Source organism: Puntigrus tetrazona, chromosome 12 (assembly GCF_018831695.1).
Source record: "Puntigrus tetrazona isolate hp1 chromosome 12, ASM1883169v1, whole genome shotgun sequence".
NCBI lineage: Eukaryota > Metazoa > Chordata > Actinopteri > Cypriniformes > Cyprinidae > Puntigrus > Puntigrus tetrazona.
This window is the reverse complement of record NC_056710.1, coordinates 4,379,893-4,399,452: the sequence shown is the minus strand read 5'-3', so window position 1 is coordinate 4,399,452 and position 19,560 is coordinate 4,379,893. Positions and strand designations below refer to the sequence as shown.

At 50.9% G+C, this 19,560-nt stretch overlaps 14 non-coding genes across 14 annotated transcripts; all 14 read left to right on the top strand.

Moving 5' to 3' along the window:
- The first annotated feature begins 2,959 nt into the window (after positions 1–2,959).
- trnal-uag lies at positions 2,960–3,041 on the top strand. The gene has a single exon. It is a non-coding gene; the product is annotated as a tRNA-Leu (tRNA).
- A 3,256-nt stretch (positions 3,042–6,297) lies between these two features.
- trnal-aag lies at positions 6,298–6,379 on the top strand. Its single transcript has one exon. It is a non-coding gene; the product is annotated as a tRNA-Leu (tRNA).
- A 1,237-nt stretch (positions 6,380–7,616) lies between these two features.
- trnal-uag lies at positions 7,617–7,699 on the top strand. Its single transcript has one exon. It is a non-coding gene; the product is annotated as a tRNA-Leu (tRNA).
- Positions 7,700–9,765: 2,066 nt separating this feature from the next.
- trnal-aag lies at positions 9,766–9,853 on the top strand. Its single transcript has one exon. It is a non-coding gene; the product is annotated as a tRNA-Leu (tRNA).
- A 71-nt stretch (positions 9,854–9,924) lies between these two features.
- trnal-uag lies at positions 9,925–10,007 on the top strand. The gene has a single exon. It is a non-coding gene; the product is annotated as a tRNA-Leu (tRNA).
- A 1,082-nt stretch (positions 10,008–11,089) lies between these two features.
- On the top strand, positions 11,090–11,170 carry trnal-uag. Its single transcript has one exon. It is a non-coding gene; the product is annotated as a tRNA-Leu (tRNA).
- Positions 11,171–12,244: 1,074 nt separating this feature from the next.
- Positions 12,245–12,326, top strand: trnal-uag. Its single transcript has one exon. It is a non-coding gene; the product is annotated as a tRNA-Leu (tRNA).
- A 921-nt stretch (positions 12,327–13,247) lies between these two features.
- On the top strand, positions 13,248–13,326 carry trnal-aag. The gene has a single exon. It is a non-coding gene; the product is annotated as a tRNA-Leu (tRNA).
- Positions 13,327–14,564: 1,238 nt separating this feature from the next.
- On the top strand, positions 14,565–14,646 carry trnal-uag. Its single transcript has one exon. It is a non-coding gene; the product is annotated as a tRNA-Leu (tRNA).
- Positions 14,647–15,571: 925 nt separating this feature from the next.
- Positions 15,572–15,652, top strand: trnal-aag. The gene has a single exon. It is a non-coding gene; the product is annotated as a tRNA-Leu (tRNA).
- A 1,235-nt stretch (positions 15,653–16,887) lies between these two features.
- On the top strand, positions 16,888–16,968 carry trnal-uag. Its single transcript has one exon. It is a non-coding gene; the product is annotated as a tRNA-Leu (tRNA).
- Positions 16,969–17,885: 917 nt separating this feature from the next.
- trnal-aag lies at positions 17,886–17,965 on the top strand. Its single transcript has one exon. It is a non-coding gene; the product is annotated as a tRNA-Leu (tRNA).
- Positions 17,966–19,043: 1,078 nt separating this feature from the next.
- On the top strand, positions 19,044–19,123 carry trnal-aag. Its single transcript has one exon. It is a non-coding gene; the product is annotated as a tRNA-Leu (tRNA).
- An 80-nt stretch (positions 19,124–19,203) lies between these two features.
- trnal-uag lies at positions 19,204–19,283 on the top strand. The gene has a single exon. It is a non-coding gene; the product is annotated as a tRNA-Leu (tRNA).
- Positions 19,284–19,560: the final 277 nt, after the last annotated feature.

Below are 19,560 nucleotides of genomic sequence, written 5' to 3'. Positions count from 1 at the left end.
TTGAGTTTCAGAACGCAATGACTGCCTTTTGTAGACAGACCTAAGGTCTTGTTAAGCCATTCAGGTGTGTTTGATCGAGTTAAGATCTACCTCCACATGCGAGAGGAAAAAAAGACTTGGCTTTCCACTTACCGCCAGGGACATACCAAGATGTCTCATCCTCTACTCTCTGAAGCGCCTCTACTAGTGAGTACTCCATCTGCAGACCCTACCAGATATCTTTTCCTCTACCTCCAGCTGCCTCATTTCAGTGGAGCACCTGCCCAAGACACTGGATTAAGGGTCCAGTCTCTTCGGGTGCTATGCGTGCCAGAGCAGGCTCTTGGAAGCTCTTAAAGTCAGGCTCTGACACACACATCCAGGTGCATTTGAACAAAAAACTATCTACAATTCGTAATTCAGATGGGTGAAAAAATCAGCCCAAGTAAGCTGGCTTTGTGGGGGTAGCGTGGTCGAGCGGTCTAAGGCGCTGGATTAAGGCTCCCAGCCTCTTCAAGCGTGGTTCGAAGTCCACCGCTGCCAGTGCGTCTGTGTTTCTTTTTCAAGACTCTTATGGCCGAGCCGAGTGAGAGTGCAAAAGCGCCGCATTGTGCGCAGTGCGTAGAATGGCGTGAAAGGGTGGTCTAAGTGGCTGATTTAGGCTCCAGTCTCTCAGGGGCGTGGGTTCGAATCCCTCCGCTGCCAGCAATGGTTTTTAGCCAAGCAAGGCTGCATGTGCACACTCAGTGATACAGTGACAGACCCCACGAAACCGCGTTAAAGTGTCCTTGATCTGCCGGCCTTTTTGCATGCAAACAAGTAAAACCAAAGGAGGTGTGCTTGAGGTAAAGTCGTATATGTGAACTTCGAAATGTTGGAGTGCAGCACCCACCCGCAGGAAGCGTGGGCTGCCGGCGTAAAGCGCTAAGGCTCCGGTATCTCTGACGGGGCATGCCAGAGCCGGGTTGTGGCTCTTGTGGTTGCTGTGCCTGAACAAAGTCTGCGCGCTTGTTTTCCTTAGCCTGCTCCTTTTCCAGCAGAGAGCACCCAGTTGAACCTCCAGAACATCAATTTTTCACCGTAAAGCTGAAAAAATAACTGGAATAAAAAAACAATAGCTGAAAGGCAATAAATCGCCCCAAAATGGAAACAGCTAAGACCAGTCACTGAAAGTTTTTGGTTGAAAACAAACAATTTTGAGTTTCAGCAAATTACAGCTGACTACCTTTTTGTGATAGACCCTAATAAGGTCTTGAGTTAGTCATATTCAGGTGTGGTTTGATCAGGTTAAGATCTGTACTCCACATGCGAGAGGGAAAAGACTTGGCTTTCTAGGACTGGGCCAGGGGACATAATTAGATGTCTCATCACTCTACCTCCAGCGCCTCTACCAGTGGAGCACCTATCCAAAGACCCTGCCAGATGTCTTTTCCTCTACCTCCAGCCTCTACCAGTGGAGCACCTGCCCAAGAACACTGGATTAAGGGTCCAGTCTCTTGGTCGCGTGCCAGGAGCAGGCTCTTGGGAGGCCTCTTGTGTCAGGCTCTTGACACACATCCAGGCGCATTTGAACAAAAACTATCTGCACTCCGTAACTAGATGCGAAAAAAATCAGCCCAAGTAAGTTGGCTTTGTAGGCATTGAGCGTAGCCAGGCCCGGTCTAAGGCGCTGGATTAAGGCTCCAATCTCTTGGGGGCGTGGTTCGAATCCCACAGCTGCCAGTGCTGTCTGTGTTTTTTTTCAAGACTCTTTATGGCCGGAGCCGAGGTGAGAGTGCAAAGCGCCCACTGTGGCGCAGTTGCGTGGGGTGAGTGTGGCCGAGTGGTCTAAAGGCGCTGGATTAAGGCTCCAGTCTCTGTGGGGGGGTCAGATCCCCACCGCCGCCGCAATGGTTTAGCCAAGCGCTGTGCATGTGCACTCCAGTGATGTTGTGGACAGACCCTCTGAACCATGTTAGGTGTCCTTGATCCGATTCTGTCGGCCAGTTTTTACTTTAAACAAGTAAAACCACGTGAGGTGTGCTTGAAACAGGTCGCAGTTATGAACTTCGAAAATGTTGGAGTGTGTAGTACCTACCCACTGGGAAGCGGGCTGGCCGATGTAAAGCGCTAAGGCCTGGTTCAGCTGGGGGCATGCCAGAGCGGATTTGTGGCTCTTGGTTGCTGTGCCTGAACAAAGTCTGCCGCTTTTGCTTTCCTTTTCTAGCCTGCTCCTTTCCAACAGAGGCACCCAGTTGAACCCGGAACATCAATTTTTCACTGTAAAAGCTGAAAAATAACTGGAATAAAAAAACAATAGCTAAAGGCAATAAATCGTCCTAAAAAATGGAAACAGCCAAGACCAGTCACTGAAAGTTTTTTGGTTGAAAACAAACAATTTTTGAGTTTCAGGGCAAATACAGCTGACTGCCTTTTGTGGACAGACCCTAAGGTCTTGATTTAGCCCATTCAGGTGTGGTTTGATCAGGTTAAGATCTGCACTCCACATGCGAGAGGGAAAAGACTTGGCTTTCCACGACCGCCAGGGACATACCAGATGTCTCATCCTCTACCTCCAGCGCCTCTACCAGTGGAGCACCTACCCAAAGACCCTGCCAGATGTCTTTTCCTCTACCTCCAGCGCCTCTACCAGTGGAGCACCTACCCAAAGACACTGGATTAAGGGTCCAGTCTCTTCGGTGTGCGTGCCCGAGCAGGCTCTTGGAAGGCTCTTGTGTCAGGCTCTTGACACACATCCAGGTGCATTTGAACAAAAACTATCTGCACTCAGTAACTAGATGCGCAAAAAATCAGCCCAAGTAAGTCGGCTTTGTGGGGTAGCGTGGCTTGAGCGGTCCTAAGGCGCTGGATTAAGGCTCCAGTCTCTTCGGGGCGTGGGATCGAATCCCACCTGCCAAAAGGCTCTGTGTTTTTTTCAAGACTCTTATGGTGGAGCCGAGAGTGAGAGTGCAAAAAGCGCCCACGGTGGGCAGTTGTGTGGGGTAGCGTGGCCCGAGTGGTCTAAAGCGCTGGATTTAGGCTCCAGTCTCTCAGGGGCGTGGGTTCGAATCCCACCGCTGCCAGCAATGGTTTAGCCAAGCAAGGCTGCATGTGCACTCAGTGATGTTGTGACAGACCCTGCGAAACCACGTTAAGGTGTCGCCAGATCTTGATCTGCCAGCAGTTTTACTTTTTAAACAAGTAAAACCAAGAGGTGTGCTTTGGAGGCAAGGTCGGCATATGTGAACTTCTGAAAATGTTGGAGGTGTAGCACCTACCCACTGGGAAGCGTGGCCAAGCGGCGTAAAGCGCTAAGGCTCCGGTCTCTCTACGGGGCATGCCAGAGCCGGGTTGTGGCTCTTGTGGTTGCTGTGCCTGAACAAAAGTCTGCCGCTTGTTTCCTTAGCCTGCTCCTTTCCAACAGAGGCGCAGTGCAACCTGGAATCAATTTTCACTGCAAACTGAAAAAAAATAACTGGAATAAAAAAACAATAAGCTAAAGACAAATAAATGGAAATCCCAAAAAATGGAAATGCCAAGGCCAGTCACTCAAAGTTTTTGGTTGAAAACAAACAATTTTGAGTTTCATGCGGCAACGCAGCTGACTGCCTTTTTGTGGACAGACCCTAAGGTCTTGATTAGCCCATTCAGGTGTGTTTGATCAGGTTAAGATCTGCACTCCACATGCGAGAGGGGAAAGACTTGGCTTTCCGCGACCGCTTGGGACATACCAGATGTCTCATCCTCTACCTCCAGCGCCTCTACCAGTGGAACACCTGCCCAAAGACCCTGCCAGATGTCTTTTCCTCTACCTCCAGCGCCTCTACCAGTGGAGCACCTACCCAAAGACACTGGATTAAGGGTCCAGTCTCTTCAGTGCGTGCCAGAGCAGGCTCTTGGAAGGCTCTTGTGTCAGGCTCTTGACACACATCCAGGTGCATTTGAACAAAAACCTATCTGCACTCCGTAACTAGATGCGAAAAAAATCAGCCCAAGTAAGTTGGCTTTATGAGGTAGCGTGGCGAGCGGTCTAAGGCGCTGGATTAAGGCTCCAGTCTCTTCTGGGGCGTGGGTTCCAGAATCCACCGCTGCCAGTGCATCTGTGTTTTTTTCAAGACTCTTATGGCAGAGCCGAGTATGAGAGTGCGCCCACGGTGGGCAGTTGTGTGGGGTAGCGTGGCCGGAGTGGTCTAAGGCGCTGGATTTAGGCTCCAGTCTCAGGGGGGGCGTGGTTTGAATCCGCTGCCAGCAATGGTTTAGCCAAGCAAGGCTGCATGTGCACTCCAGTGATGTTGTGACAGACCCTACGAAACCGCGTTAAAGTGTCCTTGATCCCAGATCTGCGGCATTTTTACTTTAAACAAGTAAAACCAAGAGGTGTGCTTGAGGCAAGGTCGCATATGTGAACTTCCGAAAATGTTGGAGTGTGTAGCACCTACCCCACTGGGAAGCGTGGCGATGTAAAGCGCTAAGGCTCCGGTTTCTACGGGGGCATGCCAGAGCGGGTTGTGGCTCTTGTGGTTGCTGTGCCTGAACAAAGTCTGCCAGCTTTTGCTTTCCTTAGCCTGCTCCTTTCCAACAGAGGCACCCTGTTGAACCTGAACATCAATTTTTCACTGCAAAGCTGAAAAAATAACTGGAATAAAAAAAACAATAGCTAAAGGCAATAAATCGTCCCAAAAATGAAACAGCCAAGGCCAGTCACTGAAAGTTTTTGGTTGAAAACAAACAATTTTGAGTTTCAGGCAATTCAGCTGACTGCCTTTTGTGGACAGACCCTAAGGTCTTGATTAGCCCATTCAGGTGTGTTTGATCAGGTTAAGATCTGCACTCCACATGCGAGAGGGAAAAAGACTTGGCTTTCCACGACCGCCAGGGACATACCAGATGTCTCATCCTCTACCTCCAGCGCCTCTACCAGTGGAGCACCTATCCCAAAAGACCCTGCCAGATGTCTTTTCCTCTACCTCCAGCGCCTCTACCAGTGGAGCACCTACCCAAAGACACTGGATTAAGGGTCCAGTCTCTTCGGGTGCGTGCCAGAGCAGGCTCTTGGAAGGCTCTTGTGTCAGGCTCTTGACACACATCCAGGTGCATTTGAACAAAAACTATCTGCACTCCGTAACTAGATGCGAAAAAATCAGCCCAAGTAAGTTGGCTTTGTGGGGTAGCGTGGCCCGGCCCGGTCTAAGGCGCTGGATTAAGGCTCCAGTCTCTTCGGGGGCGTGGGTTCGAATCCACACTCGCTGCCAGTGCGTCTGTGTTTTTTTTTCAAGACTCTTATGGCCGAGCCGAGTGAGAGAGTGCAAAAAGCGCCCACGTGTGGGCAGTTGTGTGGGGTAGCGTGGCCGAGTGGTCTAAGGCGCTGGATTTGAGGCTCCAGTCTCTCAGGGGCGTGGGTTCGAATCCACCGCTGCCAGCAATGGTTTAGCCAAGCAAGGCTGCATGTGCACTCAGTGATGTTGTGACAGACCCTCTGAAACCGCGTTAAATGTGTCCTTGATCCGATCTGCCGGCAGTTTTACTTTAAACAAGTAAAACCAAGAGGTGTGCTTGAGGCAAGGTCGCATATGTGAACTTCGAAAATGTTGGAGTGTGTAGCACCTACCCACTGGGAGCGTGGCCAGCGATGTAAAGCGCTAAGGCTCCGGTTTCTGAGGGGGGCATGCCAGAGCGGGTTGTGGCTCTTGTGGTTGCTGTGCCTGAACAAAGTCTGCCGCTTTTTGCTTTCCTTAGCCTGCTCCTTTCAACAGAGGCACCCAGTTGAACCGGAACATCAATTTTCACTGCAAAAAGCTGAAAAAATAACTGGAATAAAAAAACAATAGCTAAAGGCAATAAATCGTCCCAAAAAATGGAAACAGCCAAGGCCAGTCACTGAAAGTTTTTGGTTGAAAACAAACAATTTTGAGTTTCAGGGCAACACAGCTGACTGCCTTTTGTGGACAGACCCTAAGGTCTTGATTAGCCCATTCAGGTGTGTTTGATCAGGTTAAGATCTGCACTCCACATGCGAGAGGAAAAGACTTGGCTTTCCACGACCGCCAGGGACATACCAGATGTCTCATCCTCTACCTCCAGCGCCTCTACCAGTGGAGCACCTACCCAAAGACCCTGCCAGATGTCTTTTCCTCTACCTCCAGCGCCTCTACCAGTGGAGCACCTACCCAAAGACACTGGATTAAGGGTCCAGTCTCTTCGGGTGCGTGCCAGAGCAGGCTCTTGGAAGGCTCTTGTGTCAGGCTCTTGACACACATCCAGGTGCATTTGAACAAAAAACTATCTGCACTCCGTAACTAGATGCGAAAAAAAATCAGCCCAAGTAAGTCGGCTTTGTGGGGTAGCGTGGCCGAGCGGTCTAAGGCGCTGGATTAAGGCTCCAGTCTCTTCGGGGGCGTGGGTTCGAATCCCACCGCTGCCAGTGCGTCTGTGTTTTTTTGAAGACTCTTGTGGCGAGCCGAGTGAGAGTGCAGCGCCCGCGGTGGGCAGTTGGTGTGGGGTAGCGTGGCGAGTGGTCTAAGGCGCTGGATTTAGGCTCCAGTCTCTCAGGGGCGTGGGTTCGAATCCACCGCTGCCAGCAATGGTTTAGCCAAGCAAGGCTGCATGTGCACTCAGTGATGTTGTGACAGACCCTCTGAAACCAGCGTTAAAGTGTCGCCGATCCGATCTGCCCGGCAGTTTTTACTTTAAACAAGTAAAACCAAGAGGTGTGCTTGAGGCAAGGTCGCATATGTGAACTTCCGAAAATGTTGGAGTGTGTAGCACCTACCCACTGGGAAGCGTGGCCAGCGATGTAAAGCGCTAAGGCTCCGGTTTCTGAGGGCATGCCAGGAGCGGGTTGTGGCTCTTGTGGTTGCTGTGCCTGAACAAAGTCTGCCGCTTTTGCTTTCCTTAGCCTGCTCCTTTCCAACAGAGGCACCCTGTTGAACCGGAACATCAATTTTTCACTGCAAAAGCTGAAAAAATAACTGGAATAAAAAAACAATAGCTAAAGGCAATAAATCGTCCCAAAAATGGAAACAGCCAAGGCCAGTCACTCAAAGTTTTTGTTGAAAACAAACAATTTTGAGTTTCAGAGCAACACAGCTGACTGCCTTTTGTGGACAGACCCTAAGGTCTTGATTAGCCCATTCAGGTGTGTTTGATCAGGTTAAGATCTGCACTCCACATGCGAGAGGAAAAAGACTTGGCTTTCCACGACCGCCAGGACATACCAGATGTCTCATCCTCTACCTCCAGCGCCTCTACCAGTGGAGCACCTACCCAAAGACCCTGCCAGATGTCTTTTCCTCTACCTCCAGCGCCTCTACCAGTGGAGCACCTACCCAAAGACACTGGATTAAGGGTCCAGTCTCTTCGTGTGCGTGCCAGAGCAGGCTCTTGGAAGGCTCTTGTGTCAGGCTCTTGACACACATCCAGGTACATTTGAACAAAAACTATCTGCACTCCGTAACTAGATGCGAAAAAAAATCAGCCCAAATAAGTCGGCTTTGTGGGGTAGCGTGGCGAGCGGTCTAAGGCGCTGGATTAAGGCTCCAGTCTCTTCGAGGCGTGGGTTGAATCCACACGCTGCCAGTGCGTCTGTGTTTTTTTTTGAAGACTCTTATGGCGAGGCCGAGTGAGAGTGCAAAAAGCGCCCACGGTGGGCAGTTGCGTGGGGTAGCGTGGCCGAGTGGTCTAAGGCGCTGGATTTAGGCTCCAGTCTCTCAGGGGCGTGGGTTCGAATCCCACGCTGCCAGCAATGGTTTAGCCAAGCAAGGCTGCATGTGCACTCAGTGATGTTGTGACAGACCCTCTGAAACCAGCGTTAAAGTGTCCTTGATCCGATCTGCGGCAGTTTTTACTTTAAACAAGTAAAACCAAGAGGTGTGCTTGAGGCAAGGTCGCATATGTGAACTTCGAAAATGTTGGAGTGTAGCACCTACCCACTGGGAAGCGTGGCCAGCGATGTAAAGCGCTAAGGCTCCGGTTTCTCTGAGGGGGCATGCCAGAGCGGGTTGTGGCTCTTGTGGTTGCTGTGCCTGAACAAAGTCTGCCGCTTTTGCTTTCCTTAGCCTGCTCCTTTCCAACAGAGGCACCCTGTTGAACCCGGAACATCAATTTTTCACTGCAAAAGCTGAAAAAATAACTGGAATAAAAAAACAATAGCTAAAGGCAATAAATCGTCCCAAAAAATGAAACAGCCAAGGCCAGTCACTCAAAGTTTTTGGTTGAAAACAAACAATTTTGAGTTTCAGGGCAGCACAGCTGACTGCCTTTTGTGGACAGACCCTAAGGTCTTGATTAGCCCATTCAGGTGTGTTTGATCAGGTTAAGATCTGCACTCCACATGCGAGAGGAAAAAGACTTGGCTTTCCACGACCGCCAGGGACATACCAGATGTCTCATCCTCTACCTCCAGCGCCTCTACCAGTGGAGCACCTGCCCAAAGACCCTGCCAGATGTCTTTTCCTCTACCTCCAGCGCCTCTACCAGTGGAGCACCTGCCCAAAGACACTGGATTAAGGGTCCAGTCTCTTCAGTGCGTGCCAGAGCAGGCTCTTGGAAGGCTCTTGTGTCAGGCTCTTGACACACATCCAGGTGCATTTGAACAAAAACTATCTGCACTCCGTAACTAGATGCGAAAAAAATCAGCCCAAGTAAGTCGGCTTTGTGGGGTAGCGTGGCCGAGCGGTCTAAGGCGCTGGATTAAGGCTCCAGTCTCTTCGGGGGCGTGGGTTCGAATGCCAGTGCGTCTGTGTTTTTTTCGAAGACTCTTATGGCCGAGCCGAGAGTGAGAGTGCAAAAAAGCGCCCACGGTGGGCAGTTGTGTGGGATAGCGTGGCCGAGTGGTCTAAGGCGCTGGATTTAGGCTCCAGTCTCTCAGGGGGCGTGGGTTCGAATCCCAGCGATGGTTTAGCCAAGCAAGGCTGCATGTGCACTCAGTGATGTTGTGACAGACCCTACGAAACCGCGTTAAAGTGTCCTTGATCCGATCTGCCGGCATTTTTTACTTTAAACAAGTAAAACCAAGAGGTGTGCTTGAGGCAAGGTCGCATATGTGAACTTCGAAAATGTTGGAGTGTGTAGCACCTACCCACTGGGAGCGTGGCCAGCGATGTAAAGCGCTAAGGCTCCGGTTTCTACAGGGGCATGCCAGAGCGGGTTGTGGCTCTTGTGGTTGCTGTGCCTGAACAAAGTCTGCCGCTTTTGCTTTCCTTAGCCTGCTCCTTTCCAACAGAGGCACCCTGTTGAACCCGGAACATCAATTTTTCACTGCAAAAGCTGAAAAAATAACTGGAATAAAAAAAACAATAGCTAAAGGCAATAAATCGTCCCAAAAAATGGAAACAGCCAAGGCCAGTCACTCAAAGTTTTTGGTTGAAAACAAACAATTTTGAGTTTCAGGGCAACACAGCTGACTGCCTTTTGTGGACAGACCCTAAGGTCTTGATTAGCCCATTCAGGTGTGTTTGATCAGGTTAAGATCTGCACTCCACATGCGAGAGGAAAAAGACTTGGCTTTCCCACGACCGCCAGGGACATACCAGATGTCTCATCCTCTACCTCCAGCGCCTCTACCAGTGGAGCACCTACCCAAAGACCCTGCCAGATGTCTTTTCCTCTACCTCCAGCGCCTCTACCAGTGGAGCACCTACCCAAAGACACTGGATTAAGGGTCCAGTCTCTTGGTGCGTGCCAGAGCAGGCTCTTGGAAGGCTCTTGTGTCAGGCTCTTGACACACATCCAGGTGCATTTGAACAAAAAACTATCTGCACTCCGTAACTAGATGCGAAAAAAATCAGCCCAAGTAAGTCGGCTTTGTGGGGTAGCGTGGCCGAGCGGTCTAAGGCGCTGGATTAAGGCTCCAGTCTCTTCGGGGGCGTGGGTTCGAATCCCACCGCCCAGTGCGTCTGTGTTTTTTTGAAGACTCTTATGGCGAGCCGAGTGAGAGTGCAAAAGCGCCCACGGTGGGCAGTTGCGTGGGGTAGCCGTGGCCGAGTGGTCTAAGGCGCTGGATTTAGGCTCCAGTCTCTCAGGGGGCGTGGGTTCGAATCCCACCGCTGCCAGCAATGGTTTAGCCAAGCAAGGCTGCATGTGCACTCAGTGATGTTGTGACAGACCCTCTGAGCACGGCGTTAAAGTGTCCTTGATCCGATCTGCCGGCAGTTTTACTTTAAACAAGTAAAACCAAGAGGTGTGCTTGAGGCAAGGTCGCATATGTGAACTTCCGAAAATGTTGGAGTGTGTAGCACCTACCCACTGGGAAGCGTGGCCAAGCGATGTAAAGCGCTAAGGCTCCGGTCTCTACGGGGGCATGCCAGAGCGGGTTGTGGCTCTTGTGGTTGCTGTGCCTGAACAAAGTCTGCCGCTTTTGCTTTCCTTAGCCTGCTCCTTTCCAACAGAGGCACCCTGTTGAACCCGGAACATCAATTTTTCACTGCAAAAGCTGAAAAAATAACTGGAATAAAAAAAACAATAGCTAAAGGCAATAAATCGTCCCAAAAAATGGAAACAGCCAAGGCCAGTCACTCAAAGTTTTTGGTTGAAAACAAACAATTTTGAGTTTCAGGGCAACACAGCTGACTGCCTTTTGTGGACAGACCCTAAGGTCTTGATTAGCCCATTCAGGTGTGTTTGATCAGGTTAAGATCTGCACTCCACATGCGAGAGGGAAAAAGACTTGGCTTTCCACGACCGCCAGGGACATACCAGATGTCTCATCCTCTACCTCCAGCGCCTCTACCAGTGGAGCACCTACCCAAAGACCCTGCCAGATGTCTTTTCCTCTACCTCCAGCGCCTCTACCAGTGGAGCACCTACCCCAAAGACACTGGATTAAGGGTCCAGTCTCTTCGGGTGCGTGCCAGAGCAGGCTCTTGGAAGGCTCTTGTGTCAGGCTCTTGACACACATCCAGGTGCATTTGAACAAAAACTATCTGCACTCCGTAACTAGATGCGAAAAAAATCAGCCCAAGTAAGTCGGCTTTGTGGGGTAGCGTGGCGAGCGGTCTAAGGCGCTGGATTAAGGCTCCAGTCTCTTCGGGCGTGGGTTCGAATCCACCGCTGCCAGTGCGTCTGTGTTTTTGAAGACTCTTATGGCGAGCCGAGTGAGAGTGCAAAAAGCGCCCACGGTGGGCAGTTGCGTGGGGGTAGCGTGGCCGAGTGGTCTAAGGCGCTGGATTTAGGCTCCAGTCTCTCAGGGGCGTGGGTTCGAATCCCACCGCTGCCAGCAATGGTTTAGCCAAGCAAGGCTGCATGTGCACTCAGTGATGTTGTGACAGACCCTCTGAAACCGCGTTAAAGTGTCCTTGATCCGATCTGCCGGCATTTTTTACTTTAAACAAGTAAAACCAAGAGGTGTGCTTGAGGCAAGGTCGCATATGTGAACTTCCGAAAATGTTGGAGTGTGTAGCACCTACCCACTGGGAAGCGTGGCCAGCGATGTAAAGCGCTAAGGCTCCGGTCTCTCTGAGGGCATGCCAGAGCGGGTTGTGGCTCTTGTGGTTGCTGTGCCTGAACAAAGTCTGCCGCTTTTGCTTTCCTTAGCCTGCTCCTTTCCAACAGAGGCACCCTGTTGAACCCGGAACATCAATTTTTCACTGCAAAAGCTGAAAAAATAACTGGAATAAAAAAAACAATAGCTAAAGGCAATAAATCGTCCCAAAAAATGGAAACAGCCAAGGCCAGTCACTCAAAGTTTTGGTTGAAAACAAACAATTTTGAGTTTCAGAACAACACAGCTGACTGCCTTTTGTGGACAGACCCTAAGGTCTTGATTAGCCCATTCAGGTGTGTTTGATCAGGTTAAGATCTGCACTCCACATGCGAGAGGAAAAAGACTTGGCTTTCCCGACCGCCAGGGACATACCAGATGTCTCATCCTCTACCTCCAGCGCCTCTACCAGTGGAGCACCTGCCCAAAGACCCTGCCAGATGTCTTTTCCTCTACCTCCAGCGCCTCTACCAGTGGAGCACCTGCCCAAAGACACTGGATTAAGGGTCCAGTCTCTTCGGGTGCGTGCCAGAGCAGGCTCTTGGAAGGCTCTTGTGTCAGGCTCTTGACACACATCCAGGTGCATTTGAACAAAAAACTATCTGCACTCCGTAACTAGATGCGAAAAAAATCAGCCCAAGTAAGTCGGCTTTGTGGGGTAGCGTGGCCGAGCGGTCTAAGGCGCTGGATTAAGGCTCCAGTCTCTTCGGGGCGTGGGTTGAATCCACGCTGCCAGTGCGTCTGTGTTTTTGAAGACTCTTATGGCGAGCCGAGTGAGAGTGCAAGCGCCCACGGTGGGCAGTTGCGTGGGGTAGCGTGGCCGAGTGGTCTAAGGCGCTGGATTTAGGCTCCAGTCTCTCAGGGGGCGTGGGTTCGAATCCCACCGCTGCCAGCAATGGTTTAGCCAAGCAAGGCTGCATGTGCACTCAGTGATGTTGTGACAGACCCTACGAAACCGCGTTAAAGTGTCCTTGATCCGATCTGCCGGCAGTTTTACTTTAAACAAGTAAAACCAAGAGGTGTGCTTGAGGCAAGGTCGCATATGTGAACTTCGAAAATGTTGGAGTGTGTAGCACCTACCCACTGGGAAGCGTGGCCAAGCGATGTAAAGCGCTAAGGCTCCGGTTTCTATGGGGGCATGCCAGAGCGGGTTGTGGCTCTTGTGGTTGCTGTGCCTGAACAAAGTCTGCCGCTTTTGCTTTCCTTAGCCTGCTCCTTTCCAACAGAGGCACCCTGTTGAACCGGAACATCAATTTTTCACTGCAAAAGCTGAAAAAATAACTGGAATAAAAAAACAATAGCTAAAGGCAATAAATCGTCCCAAAAAATGAAACAGCCAAGGCCAGTCACTCAAAGTTTTTGGTTGAAAACAAACAATTTTGAGTTTCAGAACCAACACAGCTGACTGCCTTTTGTGGACAGACCCTAAGGTCTTGATTAGCCCATTCAGGTGTGTTTGATCAGGTTAAGATCTGCACTCCACATGCGAGAGGAAAAAGACTTGGCTTTCCACGACCGCCAGGGACATACCAGATGTCTCATCCTCTACCTCCAGCGCCTCTACCAGTGGAGCACCTGCCCAAAGACCCTGCCAGATGTCTTTTCCTCTACCTCCAGCGCCTCTACCAGTGGAGCACCTGCCCAAAGACACTGGATTAAGGGTCCAGTCTCTTCGGGTGCGTGCCAGAGCAGGCTCTTGGAAGGCTCTTGTGTCAGGCTCTTGACACACATCCAGGTGCATTTGAACAAAAAACTATCTGCACTCCGTAACTAGATGCGAAAAAAATCAGCCCAAGTAAGTCGGCTTTGTGGGGGTAGCGTGGCCGAGCGGTCTAAGGCGCTGGATTAAGGCTCCAGTCTCTTCGGGCGTGGGTTCGAATCCACCGCTGCCAGTGCGTCTGTGTTTTTGAAGACTCTTATGGCGAGCCGAGTGAGAGTGCAAAAAGCGCCCACGGTGGGCAGTTGCGTGGGGTAAGCGTGGCCGAGTGGTCTAAGGCGCTGGATTTAGGCTCCAGTCTCTCAGGGGCGTGGGTTCGAATCCACCGCTGCCAGCAATGGTTTAGCCAAGCAAGGCTGCATGTGCACTCAGTGATGTTGTGACAGACCCTACGAAACCGCGTTAAAGTGTCCTTGATCCGATCTGCCGGCATTTTTTACTTTAAACAAGTAAAACCAAGAGGTGTGCTTGAGGCAAGGTCGCATATGTGAACTTCGAAAATGTTGGAGTGTGTAGCACCTACCCACTGGGAAGCGTGGCCAAGCGATGTAAAGCGCTAAGGCTCCGGTTTCTATGAGGGGGCATGCCAGAGCGGGTTGTGGCTCTTGTGGTTGCTGTGCCTGAACAAAGTCTGCCGCTTTTGCTTTCCTTAGCCTGCTCCTTTCCAACAGAGGCACCCTGTTGAACCCGGAACATCAATTTTCACTGCAAAACAAAAAAATAACTGGAATAAAAAAACAATAGCTAAAGGCAATAAATCGTCCCAAAAAATGGAAACAGCCAAGGCCAGTCACTCAAAGTTTTGGTTGAAAACAAACAATTTTGAGTTTCAGGGCAACACAGCTGACTGCCTTTTGTGGACAGACCCTAAGGTCTTGATTAGCCCATTCAGGTGTGTTTGATCAGGTTAAGATCTGCACTCCACATGCGAGAGGAAAAAGACTTGGCTTTCCACGACCGCCAGGGGACATACCAGATGTCTCATCCTCTACCTCCAGCGCCTCTACCAGTGGAGCACCTGCCCAAAGACCCTGCCAGATGTCTTTTCCTCTACCTCCAGCGCCTCTACCAGTGGAGCACCTACCCAAAGACACTGGATTAAGGGTCCAGTCTCTTGGTGCGTGCCAGAGCAGGCTCTTGGAAGGCTCTTGTGTCAGGCTCTTGACACACATCCAGGTGCATTTGAACAAAAAACTATCTGCACTCCGTAACTAGATGCGAAAAAAATCAGCCCAAGTAAGTCGGCTTTGTGGGGTAGCGTGGCCGGCGGTCTAAGGCGCTGGATTAAGGCTCCAGTCTCTTCGGGGCGTGGGTTCGAATCCCACGCTGCCAGTGCGTCTGTGTTTTTTTCGAAGACTCTTATGGCGAGCCGAGTGAGAGTGCAAAAAGCGCCCACGGTGGGCAGTTGCGTGGGGTAGCGTGGCCGAGTGGTCTAAGGCGCTGGATTTAGGCTCCAGTCTCTCAGGGGGCGTGGGTTCGAATCCCACCGCTGCCAGCAATGGTTTAGCCAAGCAAGGCTGCATGTGCACTCAGTGATGTTGTGACAGACCCTCTGAAACAGCGTTAAAGTGTCCTTGATCCGATCTGCCGGCAGTTTTACTTTAAACAAGTAAAACCAAGAGGTGTGCTTGAGGCAAGGTCGCATATGTGAACTTCCGAAAATGTTGGAGTGTGTAGCACCTACCCACTGGGAAAGCGTGGCCAAGCGATGTAAAGCGCTAAGGCTCCGGTTTCTACGGGGGCATGCCAGAGCGGGTTGTGGCTCTTGTGGTTGCTGTGCCTGAACAAAGTCTGCCGCTTTTGCTTTCCTTAGCCTGCTCCTTTCCAACAGAGGCACCCTGTTGAACCCGGAACATCAATTTTTCACTGCAAAAGCTGAAAAAATAACTGGAATAAAAAAAACAATAGCTAAAGGCAATAAATCGTCCCAAAAAATGGAAACAGCCAAGGCCAGTCACTGAAAGTTTTTGGTTGAAAACAAACAATTTTGAGTTTCAGGGCAACACAGCTGACTGCCTTTTGTGGACAGACCCTAAGGTCTTGATTAGCCCATTCAGGTGTGTTTGATCAGGTTAAGATCTGCACTCCACATGCGAGAGGGAAAAAGACTTGGCTTTCCACGACCGCCAGGGACATACCAGATGTCTCATCCTCTACCTCCAGCGCCTCTACCAGTGGAGCACCTGCCCAAAGACCCTGCCAGATGTCTTTTCCTCTACCTCCAGCGCCTCTACCAGTGGAGCACCTGCCCAAAGACACTGGATTAAGGGTCCAGTCTCTTCGGGTGCGTGCCAGAGCAGGCTCTTGGAAGGCTCTTGTGTCAGGCTCTTGACACACATCCAGGTGCATTTGAACAAAAAACTATCTGCACTCCGTAACTAGATGCGAAAAAAATCAGCCCAAGTAAGTCGGCTTTGTGGGGTAGCGTGGCCGAGCGGTCTAAGGCGCTGGATTAAGGCTCCAGTCTCTTCGGGGGCGTGGGTTCGAATCCACCGCTGCCAGTGCGTCTGTGTTTTTTTGAAGACTCTTATGGCCGAGCCGAGTGAGAGTGCAAAAAAGCGCCCACGGTGGGCAGTTGCGTGGGGTAGCGTGGCCGAGTGGTCTAAGGCGCTGGATTTAGGCTCCAGTCTCTCAGGGGGCGTGGGTTCGAATCCCAGCGATGGTTTAGCCAAGCAAGGCTGCTTGTGCACTCAGTGATGTTGTGACAGACCCTACGAAACCGCGTTAAAGTGTCCTTGATCCGATCTGCCGGCAGTTTTTACTTTAAACAAGTAAAACCAAGAGGTGTGCTTGAGGCAAGGTCGCATATGTGAACTTCCGAAAATGTTGGAGTGTGTAGCACCTACCCACTGGGAAGCGTGGCCAAGCGATGTAAAGCGCTAAGGCTCCGGTTTCTACGGGGGCATGCCAGAGCGGGTTGTGGCTCTTGTGGTTGCTGTGCCTGAACAAAGTCTGCCGCTTTTGCTTTCCTTAGCCTGCTCCTTTCCAACAGAGGCACCCTGTTGAACCGGAACATCAATTTTTCACTGCAAAAGCTGAAAAAATAACTGGAATAAAAAAAACAATAGCTAAAGGCAATAAATCGTCCCAAAAAATGGAAACAGCCAAGGCCAGTCACTGAAAGCTTTTGGTTGAAAACAAACAATTTTGAGTTTCAGGGCAACACAGCTGACTGCCTTTTGTGGACAGACCCTAAGGTCTTGATTAGCCCATTCAGGTGTGTTTGATCAGGTTAAGATCTGCACTCCACATGCGAGAGGAAAAAGACTTGGCTTTCCCGACCGCCAGGGACATACCAGATGTCTCATCCTCTACCTCCAGCGCCTCTACCAGTGGAGCACCTACCCAAAGACCCTGCCAGATGTCTTTTCCTCTACCTCCAGCGCCTCTACCAGTGGAGCACCTACCCAAAGACACTGGATTAAGGGTCCAGTCTCTTCGGGTGCGTGCCAGAGCAGGCTCTTGGAAGGCTCTTGTGTCAGGCTCTTGACACACATCCAGGTGCATTTGAACAAAAAACTATCTGCACTCCGTAACTAGATCGAAAAAAAAATCAGCCCAAGTAAGTCGGCTTTGTGGGGTAGCGTGGCGGCGGTCTAAGGCGCTGGATTAAGGCTCCAGTCTCTTCGGGGCGTGGGTTGAATCCACCGCTGCCAGTGCGTCTGTGTTTTTTTGAAGACTCTTATGGCGAGCCGAGTGAGAGTGCAAAAAGCGCCCACGGTGGGCAGTTGCGTGGGGTAGCGTGGCGAGTGGTCTAAGGCGCTGGATTTAGGCTCCAGTCTCTCAGGGGGCGTGGGTTCGAATCCCACCGCTGCCAGCAATGGTTTAGCCAAGCAAGGCTGCATGTGCACTCAGTGATGTTGTGACAGACCCTACGAAACCGCGTTAAAGTGTCCTTGATCCGATCTGCGGCAGTTTTACTTTAAACAAGTAAAACCAAGAGGTGTGCTTGAGGCAAGGTCGCATATGTGAACTTCGAAAATGTTGGAGTGTGTAGCACCTACCCACTGGGAAGCGTGGCCAAGCGATGTAAAGCGCTAAGGCTCCGGTTTCTACGGGGGCATGCCAGAGCGGGTTGTGGCTCTTGTGGTTGCTGTGCCTGAACAAAGTCTGCCGCTTTTGCTTTCCTTAGCCTGCTCCTTTCCAACAGAGGCACCCTGTTGAACCCGGAACATCAATTTTTCACTGCAAAAGCTGAAAAAATAACTGGAATAAAAAAAACAATAGCTAAAGGCAATAAATCGTCCCAAAAAATGGAAACAGCCAAGGCCAGTCACTGAAAGTTTTTGGTTGAAAACAAACAATTTTGAGTTTCAGGGCAACACAGCTGACTGCCTTTTGTGGACAGACCCTAAGGTCTTGATTAGCCCATTCAGGTGTGTTTGATCAGGTTAAGATCTGCACTCCACATGCGAGAGGAAAAAGACTTGGCTTTCCCGACCGCCAGGGACATACCAGATGTCTCATCCTCTACCTCCAGCGCCTCTACCAGTGGAGCACCTACCCAAAGACCCTGCCAGATGTCTTTTCCTCTACCTCCAGCGCCTCTACCAGTGGAGCACCTACCCAAAGACACTGGATTAAGGGTCCAGTCTCTTGGTGCGTGCCAGAGCAGGCTCTTGGAAGGCTCTTGTGTCAGGCTCTTGACACACATCCAGGTGCATTTGAACAAAAAACTATCTGCACTCCGTAACTAGATGCGAAAAAATCAGCCCAAGTAAGTCGGCTTTGTGGGGTAGCGTGGCCGAGCGGTCTAAGGCGCTGGATTAAGGCTCCAGTCTCTTCGGGGCGTGGGTTCGAATCCACCGCTGCCAGTGCGTCTGTGTTTTTGAAGACTCTTATGGCCGAGCCGAGTGAGAGTGCAAAAAGCCCCACGGTGGGCAGTTGCGTGGGGTAGCGTGGCCGAGTGGTCTAAGGCGCTGGATTTAGGCTCCAGTCTCTCAGGGGCGTGGGTTCGAATCCACACGCTGCCAGCAATGGTTTAGCCAAGCAAGGCTGCATGTGCACTCAGTGATGTTGTGACAGACCCTCTGAAACCGCGTTAAAGTGTCCTTGATCCGATCTGCCGGCAGTTTTACTTTAAACAAGTAAAACCAAGAGGTGTGCTTGAGGCAAGGTCGCATATGTGAACTTCGAAAATGTTGGAGTGTGTAGCACCTACCCACTGGGAGCGTGGCCAAGCGATGTAAAGCGCTAAGGCTCCGGTTTCTCTGAGGGGGCATGCCAGAGCGGGTTGTGGCTCTTGTGGTTGCTGTGCCTGAACAAAGTCTGCCGCTTTTGCTTTCCTTAGCCTGCTCCTTTCCAACAGAGGCACCCTGTTGAACCCGAACATCAATTTTTCACTGCAAAAGCTGAAAAAATAACTGGAATAAAAAAACAATAGCTAAAGGCAATAAATCGTCCCAAAAAATGAAACAGCCAAGGCCAGTCACTGAAAGTTTTTGGTTGAAAACAAACAATTTTGAGTTTCAGGGCAACACAGCTGACTGCCTTTTGTGGACAGACCCTAAGGTCTTGATTAGCCCATTCAGGTGTGTTTGATCAGGTTAAGATCTGCACTCCACATGCGAGAGGAAAAAGACTTGGCTTTCCACGACCGCCAGGGACATACCAGATGTCTCATCCTCTACCTCCAGCGCCTCTACCAGTGGAGCACCTACCCAAAGACCCTGCCAGATGTCTTTTCCTCTACCTCCAGCGCCTCTACCAGTGGAGCACCTACCCAAAGACACTGGATTAAGGGTCCAGTCTCTTGGTGCGTGCCAGAGCAGGCTCTTGGAAGGCTCTTGTGTCAGGCTCTTGACACACATCCAGGTGCATTTGAACAAAAAACTATCTGCACTCCGTAACTAGATGCACGAAAAAATCAGCCCAAGTAAGTCGGCTTTGTGGGGTAGCGTGGCCGAGCGGTCTAAGGCGCTGGATTAAGGCTCCAGTCTCTTCGGGGCGTGGGTTCGAATCCACCGCTGCCAGTGCGTCTGTGTTTTTTTGAAGACTCTTATGGCCGAGCCGAGTGAGAGTGCAAAAAAGCCCACGGTGGGCAGTTGCGTGGGGTAGCGTGGCCGAGTGGTCTAAGGCGCTGGATTTAGGCTCCAGTCTCTCAGGGGCGTGGGTTCGAATCCACCGCTGCCAGCAATGGTTTAGCCAAGCAAGGCTGCATGTGCACTCAGTGATGTTGTGACAGACCCTCTGAAACCGCGTTAAAGTGTCCTTGATCCGATCTGCCGGCAGTTTTACTTTAAACAAGTAAAACCAAGAGGTGTGCTTGAGGCAAGGTCGCATATGTGAACTTCGAAAATGTTGGAGTGTGTAGCACCTACCCACTGGGAAGCGTGGCCAAGCGATGTAAGCGCTAAGGCTCCGGTTTCTCTGAGGGCATGCCAGAGCGGGTTGTGGCTCTTGTGGTTGC